Source organism: Cydia pomonella, chromosome 10 (genome assembly GCF_033807575.1).
Source record: "Cydia pomonella isolate Wapato2018A chromosome 10, ilCydPomo1, whole genome shotgun sequence".
Lineage (NCBI taxonomy): Eukaryota > Metazoa > Arthropoda > Insecta > Lepidoptera > Tortricidae > Cydia > Cydia pomonella.
Window position 1 is genome coordinate 18,397,218 of NC_084712.1, and position 17,035 is coordinate 18,414,252.

Here is a 17,035-nt window from a genome sequence, read left to right on the forward strand (position 1 = left end):
GGGAGCTTATTTAGGTTTTCCTCGAGACATATAAGTATAAGATAAGGCACTCAAAACAGCCAAACCAGTTAAAAATGTTAAAATCGAGTTCTAAGGACGTCTTGACCGTCAAGTAGACAGTAGAGTCAAGACTGTCAAGAGTAATTGTAGAGTTAACATCCGCATATCATTCGCGTCAACATTACGCGTGATTGGCTTTCTGAGTGACGGTTTCACTCATGTGCATTAATTTACGATACCCTTCTCAAATACTCAGAAATTCCCATAACCTACATGTCATATGTCATCTCTTTTCCAGAGTCGTGAAAGGATTCGCAACGCGGTCGCCGGCGGCGCATTGGAAACGCACGTTAGATAACAGTTCCTCTGAACAGGCCTTCGATCATCACCTCTCGTAGTTTATTTTTTAACGGCTGCGAATATACAAGCGTAGGAGATCGCGGCCTACAGCCAGTTGCCGCTCAGCCGACATACGATTCGCGTCGCGCGCAAGCCAATTTTCCCGCGCGAATTTAAAAAGCGCGTGTTCCAAATTCAATTTGCAAGTTCCTTTCGATCGTTTCGCGGTACACAACATGCCTAAAAAGAAATAAAAAAGTTAAAATTAAATCGCGTTTTAAGTTATTGTATATATTATTTCAAAACATGTGCTAAATTGTGAATTCGTGTTAATGACTTTTGTTTAAGTGCCGTATTCGCGTGTAAAAATCTGTGATAGTACATTGCTGTGAAACTTTGTACCCAGTGCATAACTTTGACCGTTTGGTTGTATTCCAGTTTCGGGAAATTAAATTTCGCGAAGCGTCCGATAATTTTTCTTTATGATAGGTCCATATATGAAGGTAAGTTATCACTGTTATCATACGTTAGTGTGAGTTTATCTATTCATATATTTAGGCTATAGGTAAGTACATTACTTAACCTAAGTAATTTTCGAAAGCCATGCATGTTTCCTCGAAAACTATGAAATGTGTTCGAGTTTACATCTATATCATTCTAAAATAAATAATAAGGAAGGGATTTTTAGAAAAAAACGTGTACCATTTACTTTTTCGATAAAGTAACAACTTTTGGGCTACCTATCGATTGAAGCAAAAAAAGTGTCCGCAATTTTTCATACAAATTTCCGTTTTATGATGGTCCATACAAAATGTACCTATGTGAAAATCGATAGTCCTCGTGATTCTGAGTAGAAAAAACTCAAAACTTAATGGGTTTTGAAAAAAAAAATGGTACACTTAACTGAAAACTGCCCAGGAACACACCCACGAAATACTTACAATATAATTATAGTTATCAATTGAAGTACTAAATGTAAAGACCTACTGCCGGAGTCAGAGATCGGAACTAAAAGAAAACTAGGTACATTTACTTAGTAGGTGTATACAGGATTAAGTTCGTTAAGGGTCTGTTTCACAATGTCCAAGTAGTCCTGAATGCTACTTGCCACTAACGAATAATGTGAGCGTTGGCGTTTCACAATCTTCCAATAAGCTTTACTGGTCGATAAAGCGGTAAGTTTTGCAAAAAAATATCTGGCCGTTAATTTATTTTACTCAGACTTTGTGAAACGGACCCTTAGTAGATAATTATCTCATACCTTACATCTGCATACCTACATACAAGAAATAATGTAAATATAAGTTATTCTAGAACGGAGGTCGTTTAAAATGTCAGATCATGAGTTCAAATTTTCAAAATACCTATTCAATCTTTATTCAGGAACATGTGTACTTAGATATCTGTAAGACGAAAGTGGAGGAATTACCTTTTCATACAAACGTGTCCTCATTTTACTCTCTGGATATTAAAATTATTGATAATATTTTGACACTTTCTGTTGTGTATCAACAACAGCTATGCTTCTATATTTGTTTTTATTTCGAAATTTTAATTATTATAAGAGTTAGGAACATTAAAAAATTTGTATGAAATCTGTTTTTCTCCTAATTTTAACAATAATCAAAAAATCGAAAAAAATCTTAGATACGGTTAACATACATAACAACAACACAACATAACATACATAACAAACTGGGGACTACGTCTGTACGGAGAAACGGCCGTCCTCTTTCCTCTGAACTTTAGCACATACCTATGTACATATACATATTATACATAAAGTTAGTTTAACAATACTAGTTTAGGCTTCCAACTGACGATAAATTAATATGATAACTTTGGTTGGATCAACGGATCGTATTGAAGTTTTCCTGTTATTATACTTAACCTTATTATTATTTTCATTTTCACTTAACACCCTGTATGACCGTTGGTAGCTATAGACAACTCGATGCTCTAAAGAATATTAATTATAAGTAGGTAGTTGATAAAATTAATAGATATTAAATTAAGATATAGTTAAGTAAATATGAATTGGCCGACTGCTCCTATTAAAATGTTGTAAATAGTGGTAAAAACCACCTGATTAATCTATAGTGTAAGAGTGATGACGTCAAAATTAAATATAGGTATATATTTTTGCACCCTATTCCATCGCAATAAGGCGGAGAGTATATACATATTATTGACGTAGGCGTGACTATTGTAGGTATTTAGGTTACGTTAACAATTAAAATTAACCTGTACCCAGGTATCGATATTGGTCACGATTTTGCGTCACGTTCTGAGGTATAAAAACGGTTTTGCAACGGTGGGTGTTTCTTGAAATTTCGGACCTCTGACTCATGCTGTGTCTGGTCGTGGATCGTTAATTATACACATATATGTGTGTGTTCCAATAGCTTACATCTAAATACATTACTATTCATTAATCGACCTGCCTAGTTTAGTTTTTGAGTGGTTTGATTCAGAACTATCCAGTCATTCTCCGAATTTAGCGACACTTCCAAAACATGTTCGTTAAAAGTTTAAAGAATCTCGTTACTTACCATGTTTTTAAAATAGCGAAGTAAATCGAATGTTTAACCTCAATAAGGTCAAATTGATTTAATCAGTGCTATTCGGGCGTGCGATACCAAGACATGAACAAAATACATTGCTTGTATTTTTTTGACCGCCAAAGACGTCATATGACGCGCGCGGCTACAGCCCAATATCAACCTTCATGCGTACCAACAAGGTTCACGATTACGCGCCGCGTACGATAGGCGTGGCGTTCAAAAGGTTAACAGAAATAGCTTTGTACAGTCAGCAAAACTATTCGCTTCGCACCTCTGCATACAAATATGCTTGGTCTTCTGTATATTTTTCTCCTGACTACAAAGGAGTATGTTACAGAAGTGTATATTGTTGTATATTGCGTTCAGCCAAGGCTTTTTCCTTAAACCGTGTAAAGTCTGTAACTTCGACACATTTGGCCAAAAAGCCGGGAGTCATTAAAACTTGTGGGAGGGACATATGGTAATACTTACTCAGTCGGGTAATAAACTATTTGACTTTGCCTTTTCTGTACTTGATATATTACTGGATACTGGCTATTATCAATGACTTTTTCATCTCAGCAGCTCGAACAAGCCTACTTTCGTTACTCCAGGGAGTGAGACAAAGTAGCGTTTTAATTTAGTGAAGGCCATGAACACAGGAATATTTCTAGACGCTATCATCCTACGAGTAATGATGATGCCTTACATTCATGAATGTAAATAAATGTGGTTAACTTTACGTCATTATGATTTTTTTTTAACCTTTAATATGTTCTCACTACAGAGGTGAAAAGTTGTATGTGTCACACGAGAGCAAAGTTATTTTACATTTCGTGTTTTTGAGTCCCTCGCTACGCTCAAGATTCTAACTAAGAATCACTCGCTTCGCTCGTAATTCAATTATAGAATCTTTCGCTTATTCAGGACTCAAAATCAACACTCCCAAGAAAAAACAACTTTCCTCTCTTGTTGCACAAAGAACTATTTTAACGTACTTTCTCTTAAAACTATTTTTAACTTGTAGGTAGGAACTTTGAGTTTTATTCACGTCACGTCTACCTGTTAATTTGCTGACAAAATGTACGGGGTTTGAGATTGACAGTCAGTTATGTGATGAGTGCTAATCCGGCCGTCAATAATGCACAGTTAAGTGAAAACGCTCATGAACCAAAAAACATGCTGACTGACTGACTCCTTGAATGATCGGAGATGTCTCTAAGATAAATTTGATTTTAGAAAATTTATTGGCCTTAAATGAAGTAGGAACCTACTGTAACAAGGAAACTTATAATTTAGTTTCAGGTCAAAACTGAAAGCGGTTAATAAGATACCTAGCTATCAGCGACTCATTTCAGAAATATCACGTATCACCCAGTATTTTAATTAGCTTGTCTGTAATGATTAGTAAATTGTTTTATTTATAATGTATAGTTGGACTGATGTCGGCCGCATTTGACCCCGAGTAATGGGCACACGTAACATGCCTGTAATAATGTTGTCACCAATTTAGTTGGCTATTTATCTGGCTAGCTACCTATTGTTTGTTTAAACGTGTGAAGATTGACACAACTTGTTAATGTTGAAGACGATATTCTACCTTGGAATTTAGATTGGTATGGGTGTATGGATCAGGAAAAGTTAATAATAAGTAATACTTGTCTTTATTCTTAATGCACATAACATATCAACTGATAGTTAGGTACTCATTTTTCAACAATATGTGCCAACTGGATGTCTGCTCTGGTTGTATAGGTAGTCTGCAGTAGGTAGATTTTCTTAAACTGAGTTTGAATGTATGATTAAGTACATACCTAGTTGATTAGTTTCAATTCAATAAAATAGCGCGAAAAATGGAATATTACTTAAATTACATCACAACCATTTTATTGTACTTAAACTTATAATAAGTAATAAATGTATATATGTAAAAACAGATATCTTATAAGAACTGGCATCATGGCACATATCCATATCTGGCAAATATTTAATAATACAATCGGTAATATCGGTATAGTAATTGAATCCACCTATTAGTCATAGCGTTGAGTTTCATAATGTTTAAAGTACCTAAGTACTTAAACGCATTAGTGTCAAAAGGACGCTGAATAATTTACAGTTCCGTTCACATTTGGTCGCCTACAATAGGAATTGTACTACATACAAATATAATAATAATTTAGTGTGTGTGTGTGTGTGTGTGTATGTGTGTGTGTGTGTGAGTGTGTAATTTATAAAACATACTGTATCCAAAGGAAAACTGGAAACACAGGTGTCAAATATGCTTGACAGCCGTCTATGACCCGATCAGATCAAAAGGAAAACTGGAAACAGGTGTCAAATATGCTTAACAGCCGTCTGTGACCCGATCAGATCAAAAGGAAAACTGGAAACACAGGTGTCAAATATGCTTATCAATTGGCTACTTGATAGTTTTTTGTGAATATTGTCAATCGATCTTAATTTTCCTGAGGATCAAATGTCTACATATATAGGACTCATAGCATTTAAGCAACACAATGGTTACAAATGAGAGTTAAAGTCTGACGCTCGCACTAGAAGATTGAAACGCCTCTATCAAAATGATATTTTGTAATGTGACGTTACATTATCCTGTCCTTAATGTATGGAAAAACAAGAAAACTGCTATTTTCGCCCTGAAATATTGCGTTTATGTATATAGTTGTCATACAATTTTGTTTTTCAATAAAATATAAGGAATCGAATGGTACCATTTTCTTTCTTCTTTTTGCAAGTAAAAAAATTTTTTTTGAGCCTTTGCATCCGTATATTTTTATTTAATAATCTCAATTCTCAATAATTATGTCTTTTTAAATTCGACTTTTTTATAATGGATGGCTCATTTCCTATCCATTTAGCTAAATTTTACCCAATTCACCGATATTGGCGAATTCAAATTGGCAGGGAGCTTTTTAATAAAAAAAGTACCTAATTGGGCAACACGTTCCTCCATGTTATGCCAGTTACTTGTAAGAGAAGCTTTGGATTGGGGCAAATTTATACACACGCACATTGCATAGTATACAAATACAATACGGTAATTATTTACTTTGATCCACGGTCATGTGGGAAAGACTGAATAGAGAGAGGTGGTCTGGTCTATATATTATCTTCATATAAATCGTAGGTACTTAATAAAACAATTATATGACCCATTTTTTTATATACTTGAATTGCATGGTAACTTCTACGAACTGATTCGATTTCATGGCTGTTCAGAAGCCTAAGCAAGCGCCTATCAGATATGTTCATTTAAGTAAATGTTGTCATTAAAGAACCACGTGTAGAATACAATTCGTTATTAACGATACAAGTGCGGAAAGTAGGAATACCACACCTCGAGGTTTGCATGATATGGCTGGTGGTCGCTAGGCAGATCACGAAATGGCGGCGTTTGACGATCTGCTTACGAATATCACACCCTACTTATTTGATAAGCCTAAAAGTCGCCAGGCAAATTGTCAAACGTTTAGGTTTGAAGTTTGAACGTTTTCAGCTAGTCAGATCATGGTATGGCGGCGTTTCATGATATGCCTGGGGATATCTCGATCGGCCCTATTTTACGATCTGCCGCCGACAGTTACTATACAATACAATACAATACAAATATACTTTATTGCACACCTCAATACAGAAACAGTACAAATAATACAACACATAAAGAAGAGGTAAACAACAGGCGGTCTTATCGCTAAAAAGCGATGTCTACTATATTAGTTTTAACAATCTAAAAATACACGTATAATAAATCTTCTGTTTATTTCTCTCGGTGTGTCAACATGACAGCACGAGTGTAGCCATTGTTGTTCATGAAGGTGGCTTCACATGAGGTGGTCGCCACAAATCGAACTGGAATCACAAATACCGGCAGTCGGCATAATTTCAACGTAATTATGGTAATTTGGAACCAAAAATATGCCATTGTACAACCGCGTGAACTTCCGTTGTATGGTGTGAGCTACTAGTAGGGTGACCAAATCTGATATCCGGGGTTACGGGACAATTGCATTGAAAATACGGGATTTGAGGTTAAAATACGGGACAGGCTGTTGCTTATTAACAAACAATATTTTTTTTACTAAACTTTGGCGTAATCAAGTAACCTATACAATTTTCATATTTTCTGGGAAAGAAAATGTGAAATAATCAAAATATGTGTTTTTATCATTTAATGACATTGAATCATAAAATTACGGGACAATGTACAGTCAGTCCTGTACCTTTTGGTTTCACCAAATAACGGGACAATGAAAAGTTCGTGCCTGAAATACGGGACAACCCGTATAAATACGGGACATCTGGTCACCCTAGCTACTAGCTACCTATTATTCTCTTGTTCTATTAGGTACATCATAGTTGGAAGCATGGAAATAAGCGAGCTAAGGTACCCTTTAATGGTACCGCGAGCTGCAAAGGGGCATACCCATTTTATAAATGAATTCCTAATGGAATTGTGGTGGGTGGTAAGCTGTGTGTGCACCAACGCTAAATCTCTTGGAATCTCAAAATCCTATACAAAATGAGATTTAATGCAAACGCGTACGTCACGTTACGCCATCGAATAAATGTACACTAGGGGTACAGAGTACAGATCCTGGGTCCTGCAAGCCACATTTATAAACCAATCCCAACAAATTAGCCATCATAACTCATACCAGACGGCGGCGCTATTAATTCGATGAATTGAATGACATACCTATTGAATCAGATTATGCAACGATCTGCATTTATTATATACGGCTGTTCGCACGCGACCATGGTACAGTCAACAGTAGATAAATTACTATATTTCAAACTTTGCAAGTAACATTTCAAGAAGTATTTACGATAAGGTGACCTAACCTGCACACTCTCTTATTTTCATAAAAATAAAGTTATTTCCAGATCGTGCTGATAGAACGATTTTTTAACAAATAAAGTAGTAAATGGCCTACATAAAAGACTAAGGCCTAGTAAAAGACATGCAATATCTAGTCATTAAGCTAGAAGTCGTATTAAATTGAAAACCGATCGTCCCAAAGCGGTTGAAAGTTGAAACTCGCAATATGTTTTTTTCAGTTCATACGAGTATGTATTTTAATAAGTTGTGTGTAGCTGTACTAACATGTAAATTAGCTAAAGCTAAAAATAATGAAGCTAATTAGCTATTAGCTTAAGTAATAAATCAATTCGTGTGGAATATACAATTGATCAAATTATTAAAAATAATGTGGGAAATAATGTAATTAAATGTAATGAATATATACTTTAATCATTATATAAATAAAAGTTCATATCAAATATCGTTTATTCTTAGGCAACTAAGGTCCTTGTCTTGCCTTAGATAGAATACGTACCTGGCAGACTAACATACATTATACAATAATATTACTTAATCTTTATTCAAATTATTATATCTAATATCAGTTCATTTACGTCCAATATCAGTTACATTTTGATGTTTTGTAATAGCGCTGTTTAAATAGCGAAATAAAAAATAAAATTACATTAATTTGCTGTATATTTTTTATATTTTTTTATGTTTTAAGATTAAAAAAATATATTACAAAGCCATTATTTCAGACATGATATACATAGTAAATTAATAACTAATTTTACTGAGACTAAAAAACACTATAAAATTAAAATCATTAGAACCTTTTTTTAGAACTCGTAAGTAGTTTTATATGTATACTCGTAAGTACATTCCCAGTATTGCTTGATGGAGGAGATTTTATTCGATTGAATATTTATTATAGTGCGTAGATATCATGTATTATTAAAATGTAATATGCCGCCAGGAAAATTGTTAGCGGTAATTAAATTCCTTGGTAAATGTATGGCGTCAATGATCACCTCAGTTGTTCGAACTCAGTATTTGAACTACGTCACAAAACATTCTGTGTTACCTGCGAGCTTATCCCTAAATAGTATTGGTCTCAGATTAGGAACAACCTAACAGCTATGTGTACATAATATTGGGACGGCGTTCTATATACACTGCGTTTAACCACCTATTATTAAATACATTGCCTATCAACAAATTAAAAATAAATAATAAGGTTAATATTTTTATCTACACACATATCATAAACCTTCTATGCTGCCTTAAAAATCCGTAAATAATGGCCAACATTAAGATAAGTAAACTGTTTTGTTACAACAAATTTCTTATCTGCGAAAATGTTGTAATTGCTTCAATAATACATCAAAATCGATTTGGTAATGACATTCAAATTTCGAACATCTCTAAAAAATCTATTCTAATATCAGTCGAGATGCCTTTTTGTCCGACATGAAATGTAAATTGCATACAATTTTGTCAAATCTCGCATACTAGTTTGTATCGAACGATACGGAAATAGGCCCCCGACTCTAGTTTGTCTCTGAATTAAAACTCACTTCGTTCGTTTCTTAAACTGACACTTGTGTTTTAATGCCTTTCATTATGTAGCAGTCACATAAACTATTATTTTCATGTTTAAATTTTGAATTGGTCCTTTGTCCCGAGTTAAAAATGATCGGTAGCATACACGTCCAGTCATCCATTCCGATAAAGCGGGGTCTCTATTTGAGCGTCAGCAATACGACGGACATGCGTGTAAAACCATTTCCTGGTGATATGGTTAGTTATGCTAATAATATTATATATTCTGTAAAATACACGAGTAATAGGTAATATGTAGGCACACTTGGTTGTCGTTTAGTTATTTGTTTTGTACGGAAGTCGTATATGATTAATTAACTGTCCGATTGATGGAACCCATTGACTATGGTCTAACAAAGATGTCCTACTGTGGTAGGAATTTTTTTGCTTCTATGGTGGGACTAGATTTGTGTTTAAAGTGTTTGGCTTGACAATGTCTAATCACCCGGCGCTATTGCTTTAGCTTTAGCCGACTTAGCTTCCCGGAGTTATTCTTGGTACAATTGCGCACTGGAGGCGATTCATTACGGTCTTGATTTGATTGGTTCACTACATAGGCTTGCCGCGTGGAAACTTGTTTACCTACAAAATGTGATATGGTTTGTTTGTGACTTCATGAACACGAACGTGGTTTAATCATAAAACGACGGTATTGGCATAAGGGTAAATAATTGAAAGAGGAAAATGTTACATATAAGGTACATTAAAACATTACACGAATGGCTAATGCCATCATCACTGTCGTCTTGTATGGTAAATCTCCTACTCTTATTAAAAAATATTTTCACGTGTAATCATTCCAGCTTACTTAATTACAAGGCTGTTATTTTTAAAGTAATTGCATATTACATCATTCAGAAGTCAATTAATTCTTTAAAAACTAGTGAATCGTTGAAAAGGTATAAAGTTTATCGTAAATGTGTTTTGCGATTAAATGTGAGTGACTGGCGCCGGGCGGGGTGACCGAGCTTTGACGTAATCAACTGATACGATTGGTACTTACCTATGGTTGTTACTTGTATACAATGAGGAAATACAATATGATCGAATATGCCCAAACACTGCTTGAAACCAATGGATTTAAAAAAAATTAATTGAATATTATTAATATTTAAGTATTTTTTTTAAACCCTTTAAAAGTTCTTATCTTATTATGGATTATTCTACTAAGTGTTTGTTAGTAGAATGCGTAAAAAAAAATTGCCAAACGTAGATTTTGTGATGATGTTTCAATAATTAGAGATAGGTTTAAGTAGGTAGTATAAACTTATCGAAAATATTTTTCTAACTCAGTAGCAATAAATAGATCGCAGACACTAAATGCTGACAACTGGCAGAAAGAAACAGCTGGCAGAAAATTGTCAACAAGACTAATGGACTCCATGTTTTGCTCTATATTACGGGTTGTATTCTTTTGTAAGGTAATAGTATCCTAGATTTTTTTTTAAATAACATTGGCTTCTTCAGGTCCTATACTTTGTTTTTTTTTTTTTTTTTATAGGACATTATTACACAAATTGACTAAGTCCCACAGTAAGCTCAATAAGGCTTGTGTTGAGGGTACTTAGACAACGATATATATAATATATAAATATTTAAAAATACTTAAATACATAGAAAACACCCATGACTCAGGAACAAATATCCATGCTCATCACACGAATAAATGCCCTTACCAGGATTTGAACCCGGGACCATCGGCTTCATAGGCAGGGTCCCTACCCACTAGGCCAGACCGGTCGTCAAACTATACTAACTACTGTTTTCGACATTTCTTTATACTATATATTATATTTAATTAAACAAATACAATTTTATTTCTAAATTAAAAATAGGCTATAAATAAACTTAATACTAATGATAAAAAGTAAATTTAAAATAAGAGTCTAAATGAGAGTTTGTTTTGGAGTATCACTCCGATATCATAGGTAGATACTTACCTACTTACAAAAGATTGTGTGTTATTTCTTTGCGAGATACAGCGATATCGTGGTTAGGGAGGAATAATCCGACAGACAATTATCAATTGGTTAGAAACTACTTATATGACGTCATGTTAATAGTCTGTAGGTAGGTTATATATACCAGTGGCCTTATCACGAATTTGACACTGACTTATACGCTAGCGTGAGCTACAGACATCTTGTAATTTTTACTCAGCTGCTCCATTCATAAGGATGAATAAAGTATTTATTTTTTAAATGACGTACTTCAATTCACCGTCAAAGTTAAGTACACAGTTGCCTACAAGAATAGATATCGGACTGAAACGCGAGACCAACAATGACTAGCAAGTCAACCGAAAGACAATTAGATAAAAACTGTTGTTTTCAATGTAATTCTAGAAGGTGTGTCGAATTGCGTATTGATTCATGGATTTTCCATCAAGTCGAGACGCAAGCTAGCTCGATCAAAGTACGTTACGGTCAGTATACAAATACTTACACAGGTGCATAAAAAAAAGACGTACGAAGGACGAACGGATCGACAGACAGACGGTCATGGCGAAAACATAAGGGTTACTAGTTGACTACGGAACCCTAAAAATGCAACATAGTAACATGTCACGGTGTGTGCCCCTAAATCGGCCCTAAATAAGAACACTATTAAGTAGTTATCTATTCTGAGATCATTTGAATGAAAATTGATGATAATTAGGTAGCCAGACAGACTGATTTAATTAGTGTTCCAAAACTAGTACCTATCATCGTGCAACAATATTTATACCTACTGGGCTTTGTTCAAACAAAACAAGGTCGGATATGTTTTGAAGAAACTCGGTTGTAAGCATTCAGGGTAATGCCCTCTTGTACGTATTCTGTTCACGATATTATATGTGATAGATATACTTTTGTGTTCATAAAAATGAAAATACCCTTCGTTCTTAGAATTGACATGAATCTAATTTTTTCATTCATGGAAACTGGCGTTGTTGGCAGAATGTCAATTCTTTTAGTATCTGGAATTCGTGATTAATTTATAAATCAAGAAAAACGGACACTAAGCGCTAAAATATAAAAGAGGCGATAATGTAAGTTTTAAGTTGGCGCGTGCAGGAAAATTGATTATTTTAAACAGTACAATAACTTACCTATAATAAAGACCTATTCGTTACTAACCACCTTAGTAGTTTGTGTGGGTAGTTATTTTATATTATACAATACACTAACGTACACGGCTTCAGTATAGTTTAATAAGTTTTGTTTGTTTGGAATAATTCCCAATATTCCACTGTTTATTATTCATATTGGAATTGGAAATCATCAAGGAAGTATACTGTTTACTGGATCTAAATCTGATGCAAGTAGAACATTGAACAAATGTTGCGATTTCTGTGTTCTACGTACTTACGTCAGAAATGTCAGAATCAACTGATATTAGCCATCATGACTACATACTATCTACAATGGTGATGGGTCGCGATGAAAAATTGTTTGTGTTTTTCTGCCCGTTATTTCAGTGTAAATGCATTTGATGGCAGAAGTCTCATTGACTGATGTGACATCTGATTAGATATCTGTGCAAACATATAAATATTTTTGGGGAAACCCGTCCGAATAAACATCCTTCATTTTCCAGCAAATGTTTTGTCTGTCGGTGCGTTCTGTATTTTCGTTTCTAAGACAGCTTTATCATGACAAGTTACTCTGAAACACATATACCATCTGGTAAATAAATACTTACACCAAGATAGCGGCGTGATAAATTAATGCAACTGACAGGCTTATATGTATGTACTCATATATATAATTCTACATTCGTACTTTCCTAAATAAACACTTTTAAGTAACAAAGTATTTACATAGGTATCTTATTTATTTTGTTTGCAAATCATGTGGTTGTGAAATACAGCTCTATCTAGGTTTCACTGTTTCTCGAGTCAGGTGACACCTTGGCAACAAGAAATCTGTGTGCAAGCTAGTTTTGTTGCCAACTAGACTATTTTATGATCAATTTACTCAACGTTTACGCTTGGTTACTACCGGACAATACTTTAAGTACCTACGAGTATTTGTTTGCAATTTTAGAGAGTAGGCATCTAGATGATTAGTTCATATACAGGTTGTTTTCAAATTGGACGTAGACCTTGTAGGATTTAACGTTGGAGTTAATTTGTATCAAATTATTTGCCTGCAAGAACTGGAAGTCATTGTTATGCTGTCGACGATCTGCCTCAGTCGAATCTTTGAATTCTTCGGTCACACGGCCAGAAAAAAAAACGACACCCTAATACAAATGCTCCTGGTAACAGGGAAAGTACAGGGAAGGCGACCAAGAGGAAGAAGCCGAATGCGTTGGTCAGTGCAAAATCAAACGTCCACGAGGCATAACACACTGACAGCAACACTTGGAAGGCTTTAGTCTACAAAATAATACATGGAGGCCCCGACCCTCAGCAGTGATGAATACGACACATGGAGGAATTTGCATTAAAACATTTCGTCAAATGATTTCCAAAATATCAAGGATTTAAACATTCTGGTCGAATCATTGTCAGTTTCTGTACATTGTGTCTTTGTGTTAACATCGGTCTTTTAAAATTATTGACACGTTTTGGCATGGTTTTGTAATATGTACTTTGTTATTGTAATGCGAAATTATTATCCTTAATAAATACCTCTCCAAAATATATAGTTTTCCTCCAGGAATAAGGGTCTTTAATTTCCTCTGATTAATATCAAATGAAATAGTAGTATCCGAGGAAAAGGAAAAAAATAATCACAACCTGTAATCACTACACCTAATAAAACAAAGTCCCCCGCCGCGTCTGTTTGTGTGTGTATGTATGTTCGCGATAAACTCAAAAACTACTGAACGGATTTTCATGCGGTTTTCATCTATCGATAGAGTGATTCTTGAGGAAGATTCAAGTGAATTATTTACTAACCTGTGCGAAGCCGGGGCGCTTCGTTATTTAATCTAAGTCTATAGTATAGTTTTCACTCTTGAATGATAGGTGTTGGTGGCAACTAGGTTTACGACACGTCTCAACTCCCCTCTGGTAACAGCCTTCTTGGCAACTTAATCCTGGTCTTTTTATTGCATGGGTAACCTCAATAACCACATAACAAGCTATCCCAGAAGAATATAATATCTAGGTGAAAATGGGACCTAAATATAGATACTGATAGACAATGAATATAGCCTGAACCATCGAAGGTCGAACTTAAAAATATATTCTTCAAATATAATTTTAGCATAGAAATACTGTATATACCTCTAAGAAATGTTTTCTGGAACTTCAACCCCTTTGACTCGGACGAACTCTAGTCTAGCTAGAAAAATAGGCTACAGAATCTTGATATTAGAAATATAGAGCTCTAATGCTCAATTAATCCGCTATGCCATTCTGCTACAATGTCTTAAGTAGGTACATATTTTGTAATTTTTAATAACAACCATATTTAGGCACAGACCTACAGAGACGTATATTTTAGGGGACAAAGAGCACAATGAAGCCACAGGGTCAGTAAAAAGTCCGTTTTATCTCCGGTGAATGAACGCCGGCCAATGTTCCGTTTCTCTTGAAATCATTTCACAAATGTACGGAAATACTTTTGATTCGGAGTATTCACGTGTTCATTATAAACATATACGTATAATATTGTAGGTGCGTGCGTTGTCTTCCGCGTTGGTGCTCTAATTTTGGCGACGAAAGACAATGCAGGGTATAGTGTAGTGGACACTGCTTGGACAAACGCGAATACACGCACTCCACTAGTCCACAATGATAATATAGAAACCGATAAAATATATTTTCAATTTAGTCTCAATACGTCACGTTCGTTTGCTTATTTTGAGAGCTTTAGTTGAACAACGTAGAATAGTGTAGTTTAAAATATATATTTGAATCAGGAGTAGAGAGGATCTTGTTTCTAAATAATAACTTGTATACTTAATTTCTATACCTGTATGTAAGGAATCGTCTATTTTGTTCAATTAAATATGTATTATACCTAAACTTTTTTTATCTCATTTCATCCTTTTAATATTTCTCTGAATTCAGATATAAACAATATTTTTTATAATTTAAAATAAGATTGTAAAGCCCTAATACGAGTATCAAATACGACAAACTTTAAAGAAAAGATTGGTGTCATGATCTTGAGAGGGCCATAAATTTTTATTCGCTAATAAAAATCATCTTGCACGACTTGGAGTCAAAATCACGTCTGGCACACGTCCTATACTACGTGTTAATATTTGTTTTATTGATAGTAAACATTCAAAGTATTTTTCCGGTAAAACTAATAAAACTATGTTTATGATCCTTTGCACAAAAAACTGAAATAAAAATCTGATTTGGATTGGAATTTAGAAAATTATCCATCTTTTTTGTAACTATCTTCGTCGTCTCGAATTACTTTTTAGGTGTTCTAGCGTTTGTGGATTCTCTAATAAACCTAAACGTTACTGAATGTAAATGAGTCTTAATTTATTAATAGATAAAATTAGTTGTTTTCAATATTTTGGTTAGTATTTCAGAGTGTGAAATATCTTTTTCTGGCTTTTTCCCTCCTACTAGATTTAAAATTAATATAAATAATAATACCTAATTCAGCCTATATACGTCCCACTGCTGGGCACAGGCCTCCTCTCATGTGCGAGAGGGCCGGGCTATAGTCCCCACGCTAGCCCAATGCGGATTGGGGACTTCACATACACCTTTGAATTTCTTCGCAGATGTATGCAGGTTTCCTCACGATGTTTTCCTTCACCGAAAAGCTAGTGGTAAATATCAAATGATATTTCGTACATAAGTTCCGAAAAACTCATTGGTACGAGCCAGGATTTGAACCCGCGACCTCCGGATTGAAAGTCGGACGTCATATCCACTCGGCCACCACCGCTTTTTAATTAATATATTTGTAATTAAAAAGAATTAAAATCGCTCGAACGTGAGTAGATCCCTTTTCCATACACAAGTAAGCATTGTGTGGCACCTCACGTTTTCCTCCGTACGTTTCAGCCGTACAATTTACACGTACGGTTACGCGCACGGGCATGTTCAGTCTTGACAGAACCAGCGCAATGTGATCTCAAAGTCTGTGACAACTATACGAAGAGTGTTACACTGGTTTTTACAAGCAATCAAATCTCCCGTTGGTTAATTGATTGGAATTAAACCCCACGAGCAGCTCCATCTGATAGCTATGATAATATAATTGCATCCTTTATGACTGACTGGTAATTCTTCGGTAAACAAACGATTTATCAATGCTTGATCTATCCCGATAACTGCTAATGATGGATGAGAATTTTCCTGTATAAACATATCAGTCTTGTTGATCTAGTTTATGGCTGTTATGATTTTGTGTTGATGGTTTTATTACGAGTTAATCACGGTCATGTTTCAAATCTACCGCACGGTAATTTGACATTGATAGACAGACTTTTTTTTACTATAAGTAATACCTAAAATATTTTCACATCTAGTTTTCTGGAAAATGCATTAATCAAACTCGCATACTTTTACTATCTAGTTCAAAAACACTCAAATCAAGATAAAGAAGATAGATACGCGTATCACAAATGGAAAATTCTCATATAAAAGGCACATACCAAAACAGTGCAAAGTTTAGTTTTAGTATAAACATCGCTGTTAACTTGAACGTTTGACCTAGAATTTCCCTCGAACGTGACTCCACCGCGTGCAGAACAATCAATATGTAATAGGAAAAATAATTTATTCTTATGAGTTTTCTCAGAAACTATAGCTATTCAA

General features: G+C 34.7%; 1 protein-coding gene across 3 annotated transcripts in view; it reads left to right on the forward strand.

Moving 5' to 3' along the window:
- The first annotated feature begins 424 nt into the window (after positions 1-424).
- Positions 425-17,035, forward strand: part of LOC133522317 (G protein-activated inward rectifier potassium channel 3-like) — a 63,002-nt gene continuing 46,391 nt past the window's right edge. Inside the window, exon 1 of one of the 3 annotated variants that reach the window (XM_061857620.1) lies at positions 425-842. The gene's annotated coding sequence lies outside the window, so the exon portion shown is untranslated. The remainder of the gene's footprint in view (positions 843-17,035) is intronic. The other 2 variants (XM_061857619.1, XM_061857621.1) reach the window with 2 other exon arrangements.